This window comes from Oreochromis aureus, linkage group 3 (genome assembly GCF_013358895.1).
Source record: "Oreochromis aureus strain Israel breed Guangdong linkage group 3, ZZ_aureus, whole genome shotgun sequence".
NCBI classification, from domain to species: Eukaryota; Metazoa; Chordata; class Actinopteri; order Cichliformes; family Cichlidae; genus Oreochromis; species Oreochromis aureus.
The window spans coordinates 75,933,235-75,947,482 of NC_052944.1; positions in this window are offsets into that span (position 1 = coordinate 75,933,235).

The window sequence follows — 14,248 nt, forward strand, 5'->3', positions numbered from 1 at the left end:
TGCTTTTGCACACAATGACTGATGATAAACAGGATTACTGATGGTACTGACACAGTGAATGCTACTAAATGTAAAAATAACGATGTTCTGATTATACACAATCTTCGAAAAAGAAATTTGCTCCAAGAAAAACTTTGTTGGGGCCGTTTTTTTCAAGGTACTAATTGGCACAGAATCTCTGCATTACCATACAATGAAATGTTTTTTAATGAAATTAAAAATTGGGCAAAAAATATATATAATCATAATCAATATAATACATAATCATAATCAATGTAATCATATCTACAAAGAAAAGCAAGTACACTGACCCATCGATCCGCTGGGCAAAGGCACATTACCAATCCAGTCCTGGGCTCTATCTGGCTCAGGACCAAAACAAAAAGTGTGGCACAGCCGACCTGCACGATGTGCAGAAGTCCTCTAAACACTGTTTTCCATCTGTAAATAGTCCAGAAGCAATCTAGTTCAAGTTTAATAGCTGCACAGTCACACTGCTATAATCTCAACATGTCTGACATAAACACAGAGACCTGCCATAAAGATGCTGAACAATCCACTCAAGCTGAAGCTACTGGCACTGAATCTGCAGCAGAACTAGAGGGGCTTCGAAAAAGTGAGAGGGCGCGTACCCTAACAGAAAGGGGAAGAGCATACCAAGATGAGAGACTGAAGCACATTCAACGCAAATACAAAATCATCTTTGAGAAGTGGAGATGTCTTGCACGAATAGGCAAAGAGTTATTAAGTGGTTCTGCTTCTAAGGATGAGTAAACTGAGATTATTGAGAATATCAAAAGCACCTGTTCTGATGTAAGGGTAGTTTATGAGGAGCTCCGTCAAGTACAAACCCCTAAACCAGAACTGCGGCGCAGGGTTGATACATGCATGTCATTCTCAGAATTCATTATTCAAAAAGAGAGACAGCTTAAAGGTCATGAAGCAGATAAAGATGAAGAATTTTGGCCCGATGTTGGATCTGTTCTAGGCTCAACAGGTTCTGTTTCTAGACGACTAGCTGTCTCGTTAATCAGGATGTAGTTCTAACTTGCACGCCTAGAAGAAGTAAAGAAGCTGAATGCTGCTAGAGCTCGAGTGAGGGTCTATGATGAAGCTGAAGAAAACATAGAAGCAACTGATTTGTTGTATGGTAGTGAAGTACCACCAGAGCTTAGAGTCACTGACTCCACAGTACCTCCAGTCACAACCCATTCTCTCAATGCATCAAGTCCCCCATTCATTCCTCAATCCCTAGCAGTCACAAGTCAAGCTCCTTGTCCACAGCTAGTCTCAGTCTCCTCCAACCTCAGTGTTGAAGCCTCAAGAGCAGAATAGCAATAATAATTGATCTTAGAATGCTTCACTAATGAATTAGACTAACTTTTCACTTTAGCTAAAGTTATTAAGTTAGCTAAAGAGTTGGGATGCTGTGTAAGACATAAATAAAGCTAAAATACAAAGGTTTGGACACCGTTTTGCATGTTTCCCTACTGTAGGGGTCTCTGCAAGCACACAGGGCTCTGAGAGTGTACAAGAAGTTGTTGAATTTCATGCAGACCCTGAAATATTTTATTACATTCACCATATAAACATGAAATTATTTTATTCAAATTATAAATTGTATTCAAATTATAAATTAGACTCTTGTAAAACTAAAACTACACAATCTCATTTCTTTGAGTGTGATCACTTATTATCAGCACACGTTGTTGTTCTGTGGAAGCTAATATCTTGTAGTTTCTGACACTTGTTGTTTGCATGTTTAGCATGAGGCTAAAATTCCCCCTCATTGGGTCACTGGTGACCTGGTGGATGTTCAGAGGTTCATAACAAAATATTTAAGGTAAACCCTTCTCATCATAGTTGTACTTTGACCTTTAACCTCTCTGCTCTGTGTTGTTTCCTCTTTCAGACCAGAAAACCATCACAGCTATGCCTGGACAGAACGTAACTCTGCAATGTCGAGCTTCAAACAATAACATCGTAGTTGTAAAGTGGAACAGAACTGACCTGGGAGATAAATATGTGCTTTTGTACCAGGATGAACAATGAGACAGATGAAGGATGGAGACGTGTCTCTGATTCTGAAGGATGTGACGACTGCTGATAGTGGAACATACGAGTGTTATGTTGTTCAGAGAGTAAGAGAGCCTTTGAGCCTGATCAGCATCATCAACCTGATTATTTATCCTGGTGAGTGAGTAAAGTTCAATGTGATCAGAGGTGAAGCTGCTTCCTGGTTGTTCATGTTTTTTAGTTTTGTTGCTACAGTCCAACATAGCAAACGTCTCAGTGATGCCTCTTCCTTAGAGAACAATGGTTGGATCAGGGCAAGCAGCTGAAAGGAAAGTTCTTTCATATTGAGACTCTGTTACACATTCCATATGTACCCTCTGAGGCTTTGGCTCGAGGGGAAGGATTTGGATTTCCAAGTGCTTTGGGGACTCCTGTGAGGTCAACAGCTGCTGCACCAGCCTTTGGGCTTCCCACCACATTAACGTGTTGGAACCGCAGGCTCCCATCGTACTCCTGTAGTTTTTCCCTTGACTGTGGGGGTTCCATGTAGTTCTCAGGACCGACAGGCTGGTCATGGCAGCCTTTGTTAACAGGCAGGGGGGGTAGGCTCACCTCTCTCCTTTGCAGGATAGCTGCCAAGCTGTGGCACTCCCTGTTCCACTCCCTCAGAGCCATTCACTTGCCAGGGCCACTGAACATGGCAGCACAAGACCCCACCAGCAAGTGATTGACCAGATCTGGCGCCACTTCAGGAGGGCCTCTTTGCCCTTGACCTCTTTGCCTCCAGAGAGTCAATACATTGCCACCTGATTTTCTCCCTGCAGGACGATGACGTTCCCCTGCTGTGGGACACCCTGGCAACAACATTGTCATCCCCTATGTAGCCGGTGTATCAGAGAAATTCAGGAGAGTTTTCTCCAAACGTGACATCCCAGTGTACTTCAGACCCAGCAACACACTCAGACAGAAACTGGTTCACCCGAAAGACAAAACTCCTAAACACAAACTGAACAACGTGGTGTATGCTGTACAGTGCAGCGAGGAATGCCCAGACCTCTACATCGGAGAAACCAAACAGCCACTTCACAAGCGTATGGCACAACATAGAAGAGCCACCTCCACAGGACAAGACTCAGCAGTTCATCTGCATCTAAAGGACAAAGGTCACTCTTTCGAGGATGCCAACGTTCACATTTTGGACAGAGAGGACAGATGGTTTGAAAGAGGAGAGAAAGAAGCCATTTATGTCCACTGTGAGCGACCATCTTTGAACAGAGGCGGTGGTTTACGACACCAACTGTCTGCCATCTATAATCTAGTTTTGAGATCCCTTCCCAGACACCTTAACGCCCACTCACATCCTGGGCCATCTGACCTCAGGAAATCACATGATAGGGTGGGGCCAGGTTTCACAATGAGCTCACCCGAAACTCTGGCTGATTAGGACCCACACCCACTTTCACACCTTGGCTCATCTGATTAGGTTAGAGGATCATCAAGGGGTCCTTTGCCCCCCTTTGGGGGGAAACTCCCACTAGGTTTAAATCTGGGACTCTCCACCACTGATCCTTAGAACTGAAGAAGCTTCTCGGGTGAGAGGTGAAACGTCTTCAAGCAACTCAAGAAGTCCAGACACTTTTCTTTCCAAGCTCCTTAGACTACAATGACCTGGATGACTGAGAACCACAGACATCGCGACAGTTAGTTTTTCACAGACAATTGTTTTTGTACAGACAAGAGTTTAAACTCATAGTTTGAGTTCTGTTTGGTACACTGTTTAAATCTTTCAGTCTCTATTATTAGTATCAATATTATGACAAAGATGCAGAGATCTTGATAACCATCTTTTGGTAAAGACTGAGGGCTATTTCTTTTTACAATAGCGGGTTTAGAGTTATTTTACTTTCGTATATTAATGTTATTACAGATAAATAAAATGTAAAATAAAAACCCTTAAAACTATCCTAATGCTTGTAACCTACAGAGTACCATGCAAAGAATTTCAAACACCCACAGGCCTCCCACTCAACTCAATGTACGTGTAAAATAACCCCGAGTAAAAAAAAGCAGTGGGTCCTAAATAATTTTATTAAAACAATTTCACCCTCTCTTAGGTTAGGTGTGTGAAATTGTTTTCTGTTTTTTTTTTAAAGCCACTTTTACAACAGGGAAGCGGGTTTTCTCATTAGCAAAAAACTCTCGATAGACAGAAAAACAAACCCAAACAGATAATTACCGTGAGATGAAGGAAATGGCCTTGTTTTGCACAGGTCAAGAAGGAGTCAACAACCCTCTAATCAATATTACTATTTCTTAATGCTATGAAGCGTCTTGAGGCGACTTTTATTGTGATTTGGCGCTATATAAATAAAATTGAATTGAATTGAATTGAATTGTAATCTAGCAAAGAATTTCATACATGCACAGACCTAACCCTTAGTGAAAAAAAAGCACCGCACACGGATTCAGAACTCGAATAAGTTTATTAAAACAACTTCACCCCCCTCTTAGGTTAAGTGTGGGAAAGAGTTTTCTTTTACCACTCCGGGTTGGGAGGGGCGATATTGCATGGATCGGCCATATGACTATGTCGTATGGAAGCATAACCGGAAGTGGGGGAGGGACTTTCCCTTTGACCTTCATCCTGCTACATGATCAACCTCCAACCGATCAGATAGGGGTCCAGTCCCAAAAAATTCCTTACACAGACTGTCACCGAATTAGCATCTGTGGGATAAATAAGCTTCAGGGACTGACTTGTTTTTTAGATTAAATTTTTTGTTTTTTAGATTAATTATAGTGATTAAAAAAACAACACATCCACAAACACAGAACCCACTAACTAAATAACAATTAGCTGCTTTTCCCCCTAAACAGTCAGTTGACTGAGAGAAATGCAATCCACTCGGGTCATCGTGAACACTGAAGGAGATGAGCTCCATAGTGAAACTTAAACTTATATTTCCTTAACTTACATCCTATTTTCTGTTTAAATCCAACTTCCCTTTATGGTTTGATGGAAAATTGGTTAAACCATTGCTCAACTTATGTCCGGTTGACGGCAGATAATTCTGATGAAAAGGAAACTGACCCCGTAACTAATTGTAAGCACTTTGCAGCTGAGTCAAGGGCTAATGGAAATAAGACCATGAGGTGTTTAGCGATCGTGTAACTGTGTCCTTGACCTTTTTGCCGGCTTGAGGAGTTGGTTCCTAATGCTGTCTGGTCCAAATATTTAGGATGGCTCAAATCCCGAGTCTCCATATGCAAACAAAAATACATTTTCCACTTCATATCTTAACTGTGTATCAATGGGATCGGATGATGTCCAATAAAAGTAATAAACAATCAATGTAAATCTGTTTTTTTAACTTTGTAGACTAATTTACCCACTCCAGTGAAAGCAAAAAAAATTGATAATGGCTTTAAAGAGATTATGAACAAAATGCAATACATTTTGTCTTTCTACATTAACAACTTCTACCTTTTCCAACTCTGATTTCCTGCAGGACCCACATGGACATCAGTTCAGACTGAAATCCTGTTCTGACGGCACACGAAACATTAACTGTGTTCAACCTTTCAACAAATATAAGAAGAGGGTTAAAGCGAGAGATTACTATCCTGCCTTTTACATCGGAACAAGGGGAGGACTAAATGCCAAAAAAGAGAGGAGTTTTTTAAAGAATGGCACTTTAAAACAGTTCACGTATCTTTGTGTTTCAGGGGAGAAGGGAATAACTGCGGGCGAGGCTCTGAAAAGAGACGGTCGCTTCGCCCATGACCTGGGCTACTCTGAGCTGGTTACCGTAGCTTGCCTCCACCAGTGTGTGAATGTGAGCGTGAATGAATAATGTCATTGTAAAGCGCTTTGGGTGCCTTGAAAAGCGCTATATAAATCCAATGCATTATTATTATTATTAACATCGACGACGAACGTAAGACTGAGTGCACAGACATAATTGATTGTCTGGACAATAAGAAATTTCAGATATGTTTTCCACAGGGAGCAGATACGGAAATAAAAGATGTAGCCATCTCGGGGCAGCAGAAACTTCCACACGCATCAAATAATGCAAAGCGCAGCGCTGTAATGACATCGGTCTTAGATGTAGCACGACAGAACGGATTGAGTCTAAAAACGGCAATCAAAGAAACGGGCAGCAGCATTGACCGTAAGGAGGTTTGCGATCTACTTTGTCAGTAGTATCCGTGTCTGAAACGATGGCTGGAGAGTAGATTCCCCAAAAATTCTTTCCAGAAAGCACTGAAATGCAGGAAAGAGAAGTTTTGGAAAGAGCCGACAGTCTTCTATTGTTGCTGCTCGAACTGAGCGAGTCAGTTTGTCTATGGTTCCTTAATAAAGCAAGGCACAGGCTTTTTGCTATTTGACAACTTTGTCTTGACCAACCCCCACTTATTCGACTTCTGGGTTAAATCAAACTCACCTAACTGGCGTGAATTTGTAAACGTTATTGTCGTCTTTAACTTTGAAGACCAAGAATCAGACAGGAACAACATTAACGCTAAGGTGTTTGTCGGCAAATATAAGTTAGATTATGTCATACTTAAGCTAGAAACAGAGAAAGTGCCACCAGGGCTCCTTAAGAGATTTGGACCCGTACCATCAGACGGTGAGGCCTGTGTCATCATTATAGCCTCTGTTGTGGGGTCAAAGCAAGGCATACCAGCATAAGCAGCTGGGAAGTTGGAGGAAGTGGTCTATGCTTTACAGAGCAGAGTGACGTCATCTCCCTCCATCACAGGGAGGACAGGACTCTGCAGGATCACTGATCCACCTCAACACACAGACAAACTAAAGCATTTCATCCATCCATCATCTAATGTTTTGTGTTACCAGCCGTCTCAGTGAAGTTTAATAAACTCAGCCGTCTGCTCCTTGTTATCTAAAATATAACAGGACACTGGTGTAAATTCTTGATCAGTTCACACTTCTGTTTAATCAGTTTTCTGTTTAACATTTATTTAGCTGTGTGAAAACTATTACTTAAATTAAATTTTAAAAAATGGTTTAAACACCGCTAAGGTTAGAATGACGTTGATTTCTGCATACAAATGCCAATTAAAATCAAAAACACAAAGATTTCTATGCCAGTTGTTTTATTGAACAGTCAAGTTCAGCGAAACATAGGAATAAAGTGAAAAGCTCTTTGATCTGCATGTGCTCACGGCGAACACCCGTGAGCACATGCAGATCAAAAACCAACACAAAACAGACAACAGCAGACAAAAGCTCCCCAGTGCGCATCCGACCCATTTTATATAGCATCAGTGACCCCTCCTCCTGCTGTTGGGTGACCTTTCATCCTTTGTTCTTTCTTTGTCCATGTTAAGTTTTTACCCAATAAATATCGTTTCAACTTTACAAATGTCATAATACCCCAATTATCAAGAATCTGAACTATTCAAGTAGGTTCTCAGGCATCCAGGACATGTGGTCTGAGGAGCTTGGAAAGAAAGTGACTGGGCTTCTTGAAGTTTCTTGAATTTTCAGAATGTGAAACTGAAATAGAAGATGTGTCAGAGGACTACACATCATCCATTTCAATTATGATGAAGACAAAGAATCAAGCAAGAAAGAGAAGTCAGCGGAGACAGAGGCATATTTGCAGTGTGTGAGGAAACATTGATCTAGTCTTCTATCCTTCCCAGTGACAAACGATGCATGACCCTCTCATGTGCCTCAGAGAAAGACAATTTACTGTGGTTCAAGCACATATGACATGTCCCATACTCCTTCAGTTGCTTTTCTACTCGAGCACTGAAAGCATTATACACAGTGTATTCTGCCTGTATTCTGCTTTTTAACTTTCACATGCCAATGGATGCATCAGAGACCAAGTTGGGCTTCAGTAACTTGCCCAAGGACACCTTGGTAAGAACTCCAGAGTAGAGCACACAGAGATTGAACCAACAACCATCCAATTAGCAGGTGACCTTCTCTACAGTCAACTCAAAGACAAACAAGGAGGGGCAACAAGAGAGGAAGAAAAATGGATCGAATGCAGCTGTAGGCATATGTGGACGTGTTTATTCTTACTGCCGCGCATCGCTCCAGCAAAGTCGCTACGGCCAGTTTATGACATCCTGAGTCTGGTAGCGAAAGTTTCCATGCTGACACAAGATTAATCATAGAAGCACAAAAGTGATATCATTTCATGATAAAGACACAATAGAAGATCATCGTTCATGACACAAAGGTGCTCCCATGAGGTGTATGGAACAAGTGGGTGTTTCTCCTGCTGTTGATGTAAGATCCTGATACTGATGTGACTGTATGAGCACCAAGTCCCCTTCAGAGGACTCTGTCCATTCCAACAGAACATCCCAAGTAAACCGGGGAACTATGAGATAAAAACCTGGGCAGTATGTGATGCCAGGTCCAGCTGTACATGGAACATGCTAGTGTACGATGGCAAAATGGCTGGCCTGCTGTAAGGGCACACAAGTTGTCCCTAACATTACAGGAGGTTTGCAAAAGAAAACAATCACCTGTAACAACTTGTTTACTGAATATGACCCTTGCCTGCAACTGCAGAAAAGAAAGCTGTCCATGATGGGACCAGTACAGAGGAATAAACACACCTTTGTTCTCATGAAAGTTTGCCTTCACTCAGACCCATGCCCTGGTGTCCTACCATGCCAAAATATAGAAAAATGTCAGGTAATGAGTTGAAATGAAGTAGAATAAAACCTTGAAACAAAGAGATGGATGATATTTTATACCTTATTGCTTTATAAACAGTCAAAGCAAACGGGGTCATTTTTGAGCCCAGAGGACCACAGATGTGATTATTTGCTGCCAGTAAAAAACTACAAGTAGTTTAAAAACAGCTTCCTAAATTAACTTTGACATATACCCGTCTGTGATCATCTGTTAAAGCAACTGACTCTGGTTGTCAACTATAATCACAATAACTGATGATTGAATTATTATTTTTTACCCAAAAACAAAGAAACATTTTGTATAAATTAGGTTTTATACAAAATAATTAAGTATCTATCAAACCAGATGGGGTCATTTTTGACCCCTGAGGATAATAGGTGTGATTATGTGCTGCCATTTAAAAATGTTAAATGCTTCAGAAAAAAAACTTTCTCACTAAAGTTCAACATCACTCTGCAGTTACTCAAATAGTCAAAATAATCTAAACATTTTATTGTCTTGTTATACTTTCGCTCAAAAACAGAGTATACTTTATGTAAACAAGGTCTGGTGCCCCTAAAATGTAAAATGTGGGGTAAATTTTGTGGTAATGTGTTGGTCTTAAGTAAAACTAAGGTGTAACACTGAATTGACTGACAATTTATGCTTTATACTTTAAAAAAAAACACTCAAATGAAATGGGGACATTTTTGTCCCCGGAGGAGCACAGGTGTATGGAAATCGAGAGGACGTTATGAGGGTTAGTTCTACTCTATCATGGGATTTCCTGGGGTCAGATGGCCCATGGGTGTGAGTGGGCATTAGGGCATCTGGGAAGGGATCTCAAAACTGGATTATAGATGGCAGACAGTTGCTATCGTAAACCACCACCTCTGTTCAAAGATGGTCGTTCACAGTGGACATAAATGGCTTCTTTTACTCCTCTTTCAAACCATCTGTCCTCTCTGTCCAAAATGTTCTTCTTCATCTTGGTAAACAAAGACATATTAATCTACTAGGTCAGCTCTGCTCCTGTGTACAATCTAGATGTTGTTCTTTGGAGCTTGACATGTCAGAGTGACGTCCTGTCCAAACTCAGCTGTGAGTTTCTGGTCAGAAAGAGGAAACAACACAGAGCAGAGAGGTTAAAAGTCAAAGGACAACTTTTACAACTTTTCACTTCTACAGCAACCAATCAAAGGAAGGAAAGGAGACAACTGAGCTTTGTTTAAAAAATCTATTGTATATTAAAATCATCACACCAACCATATAATAAGCGTCTAAATTATTGAAAAACAAGTGAACAATAATGGAGTGCTCCCATAAATGTTATTTCTTCAGTACTAGAGTATCACAGATTTGTCTGAAAGGTTCAAAGCTGTGAAATAAGTCCTGGTTTCCTGTTCGAGAGTCAAAGGATGAGTTTATATCAACCAAATCCATCAGCTGGATTTGTAGTTCAGGTTCACATATTCAGCCCTGTTCATTGACAGCTCCTTCTTCTTCTTCTGTGTTAACAGCAGCTGGCATCCTTATAGATGCATTGCTGCCATCTGCTGTTGTAGTCCGTTACTACACTGTTAAGTCCTACTACTTATTCCTGCATCTTTCAGGCTCTTACGAAGCTTCAAACGAATTAGTCAAATTAATCGTCTACAGTTTTGAAAGTCAACATAATTGTGACTAGTTGACTAATCTTGGCAGCCCTAGTAATTAGCCTATCTGATGTTTATAAACTGATTATTGATTAGTAATTTATGTTTCAGGGAGCAGAGAGAGTACTCTTTAGGGTCTAATAATTTTCAGAGAAAAAAAAATCTATCACACAGTATTATTTAACCAACATCCATAAAGATTTAAATACATTTAATAAGAAATAAAACTGTCTTCTCTTCTATATCATAACAATAAAACAATGAGAAGGTATTAGGAAATATATTTTATTTTATCCTAGTGCTTATTTGCTGTGTATTTTGTTTGATGCATCAATAACAGGCCAGTATATTAAAAGGCCACCTTTCAGTTATAAATTGTGCCATAGTTTCTAGGCTGCTTAGCCAGACTGAAACTGTGCAGAACAGGAAGCTCAGAACAGGAAGCTTTGTGCAGAGTTGCAGAGAGCATCGCCTACGTTTGCACTGATAAAAGAGAATAAGAGGAAACAGCTTGAGGTGAAAGAGCGTTGAGACTGTTAGTGACGTGCAAGCATACTGCGTAGGAGGGGTCAAATTAATTGTTACTGTTGCATGATAATACACTTTGCTTATGCAGACAGGGAATGTACAGCCCTTTAAATAGTGAAGCCTGTGTAGTTCCTCGTTGAGATCTACCGGACCGTGCTTTAGGTGGTGTTGTGTGGATTTCCCGCATATATGTGTAATAAATAATTGTTGTTGACTGGACCTGCTCTGAGTATTGGTTGTTTATTCTCAGCACATCAAGAAAGAAGCGGGACAGAGGAAACCTGCAGTGGGTCAAAACTGAACCAGGACTCTTCTTACTCTGAGGACACTCCACCTAAATGCCAAAACTCTGTCACCTCTGCCCCACGAAGAAAATACACACACACAACATGAACAGTGTCACAGGTTTGAGATTCAGTAAATGATAATTTTCCCTGACTTAATGCACGCTTGTGGAGACAAAATCGACCTCAATAGGTCAGAAATATCTGCAGCACCCGTACATCATAAAAACAGTATTCAAATGTGACTGTCGCGGGTTGTGGCTGCGGCGAGATAGATGCAATGGTGCGGAATCTGCAATCATGCCTCACCGTACTGGGTCCTGAGATGGTGTTGTTGTTGTGTATCTTGGGCCAGCGACTGGAAAGCCATAGCATGTAACTGGTGAATAATAGCAAAGTATGCAGGAATATGTGGATGTGTCTGCTGTGTGTTCTTTACAATAAGATTTTGATTTTTGTGAGTAATTTTAGGAAAACTCATTAAATTTCAGGCTCAAATAATAAAATGTGGGGGATCGTCCTGCTGTCAAATGTGACCTGAAAAGTATGTCTGGGTTACACCAATAAAACACTCACAGCTTCAATCACAGGCTAAAGATGAAAACAGGAGTTAACTTTTAGATCACATCAGCTCTCCTACATATGTTTGGTGTTCTGTTCAATGTGTCCTGTTGTTTTTTCTCATTGTTCTTTTAAATTGCTCAGACGTCTAAAGCTCATGTTTGAGAGCAGAGGGATGGAGGTTACAGTTACTGTCAGTGGGACTCTGAGCTCAGAGGTTAGCACAAAGACTCCAAAGATCTTTGCTTCCTTTCTTTTTAAAGAACTTTTGCACTGATGCAGTTATCAGTCTTGGTGAAATACTTCTAACGTGTGATCCAGGCCTATCCTCCTCACTCCTCTCCATCTCAGAGATAACGGTTTGGTTTGTAGCGGTTAAATCTCACCTGCAGAGACAAACACGAAGAGTCCGACAGACAGCAAAGTGGAGCAGCGCCACGCAGTCACAGCAGACATGTCCGTGTTCTTAGCTCCTGATCCCACACTCAGGCTGGGATAACACGCATTTTAAGACTTTGTTGAAACGTCCATAACCAACTTTCAATACTGGTTTGATCAAATCCAAGGTTTGCATAAAACTATAAGTAACTATAAGTAACTAATGTCGCCGCATTTTATTGACGTTTGAAAGCTCGGACATAGGTTTTTGTTTCTTGCTCAGACAGAACAGTACCCTAACAAAAAACAAAAACTTGGTTTACTTTGAAGGCCAGATCCTGGGACCAATGACATCACTGCGAGGCAAAGACCCATAGACCCCTCTTTCTTTTTAAAGATCCATCAGCTGTATCCAACCCAATATACCGATCCACTGAGTGCCTCTGTGTTTGCTTTTCTTTGGTTATTTGTTTCCTTGTCATGGCCCTGCATTTTGGGTCCTCTCTTCCTGCCTGCCTACACACAGACATCACATTCCTTTATTTAAATAATATTTTATTATACTATTAATTATTTTTAGTTCAAGACAGCAGTCTTTTAACATAGTTTTACACAAATAAACAAATAAAATAATGAGTTCATCTGAACCAAAGACACGTCTCCATCCTTCATCTGTCTGTCCTGCAGATTCACCCGGTTCTTAAAGGATGATTATCATCCTGGTAACAAAAAAAAAAAAAAAAAAACAAAAAGAGGAAAAGCACAGAGGAGAGAGGTTAAAGGTCAGTTATAACTGTTGACTTTTATAATTGCCAATCAGAGTGAGGATGGGAGACAACTGAGCTTATTTCAAAATTGATGGTATATTAAAATCATCACAGTAACTGTATAATAAGTGTCATATACCATAAGATAAGATGGGGCCTGATTATTTAAGACCTTGTATGTGAGGAGCAGGATTTTGAATTCAATTCTGGATTTAACAGGAAGCCAATGAAGGGAAGCCAAAACAGGAGAAATATGCTCTCTCTTTCTAGTCCCTGTCAGTACTCTTGCTGCAGCATTTTGGATCAGCTGAAGACTTTTCAGTGAGTTTTTAGGACATCCTGATAATAATGAATTACAGTAGTCCAGCCTGGAAGTAATAAATGCATGAACTAGTTTTTCAGCGTCACTCTGAGACAGGATATTTCTAATTTTAGAGATGTTGCGCAAATGGAAGAAAGCAGTCTTACATATTTGTTTAATATGTCCGTTGATGGACATGTCCTGGTCAAAAATGACTCCAAGGTTCCTCACAGCCTTACTGGAGGCCAAGGTAATGCCATCCAGAGTAAGAATCTGCTTAGATACCATATTTCTAAGATTTTCAGGGCCGAGTACAATAACCTCAGTTTGATCTGAATTAAGAAGCAGAAAGTTAGCGGCCATCCAGCTCTTTAAGTCTTTAAGACATTCCTGCAGTTTAACTAATTGGTGTGTGTTACCTGGTTTCATGGATAGATAGAGCTGTGTGTCATCTGCATAGCAGTGAAAATTTATGCTATGTCTTCTAATGATGCTGCCTAGGGGAAGCATGTATAATGTAAACAGAACTGGTCCTAGCACCGAACCCTGTGGAACACCATAATTGACCTTAGTGGGTGAAGAGGACTCTCCATTTACATGTACAAAACAGAGTCTATTAGATAGATATGATACAAACCACTGCAGTGCAGTACCTGTAATACCTACAGCATGTTCTAATTGCTCTAATAGGATATTATGGTCAACAGTATCAAACGCAGCACTGAGTTCTAGCAGGACAAGCACAGAGATGAGTCCACTGTCAGAGGCCATAAGAAGATCATTTGTAACCTTCACTAAAGCTGTTTCTGTGCTGTGATGAGCTCTGAAACCTGACTGAAACTCTTCAAATAAGCCATTCCTCTGCAGATGATCTGTTAGCTGTTTGACAACTACTCGTTCAAGGATAATGTTAGCTATGTTATATGCTACCTCTGTTCGGTGGTGTCGAGACAAACGGACTTTAACGTGTGTTTGAACGAGCTGACGGTTCACTCGTTAAGCTGAAAGAAAGATGCTTTAATCACAGGAGTCACACATGTGTCCACTGGACCATCTGGAACTCTTCTTGTTTAGCACTTGTAATAACACAA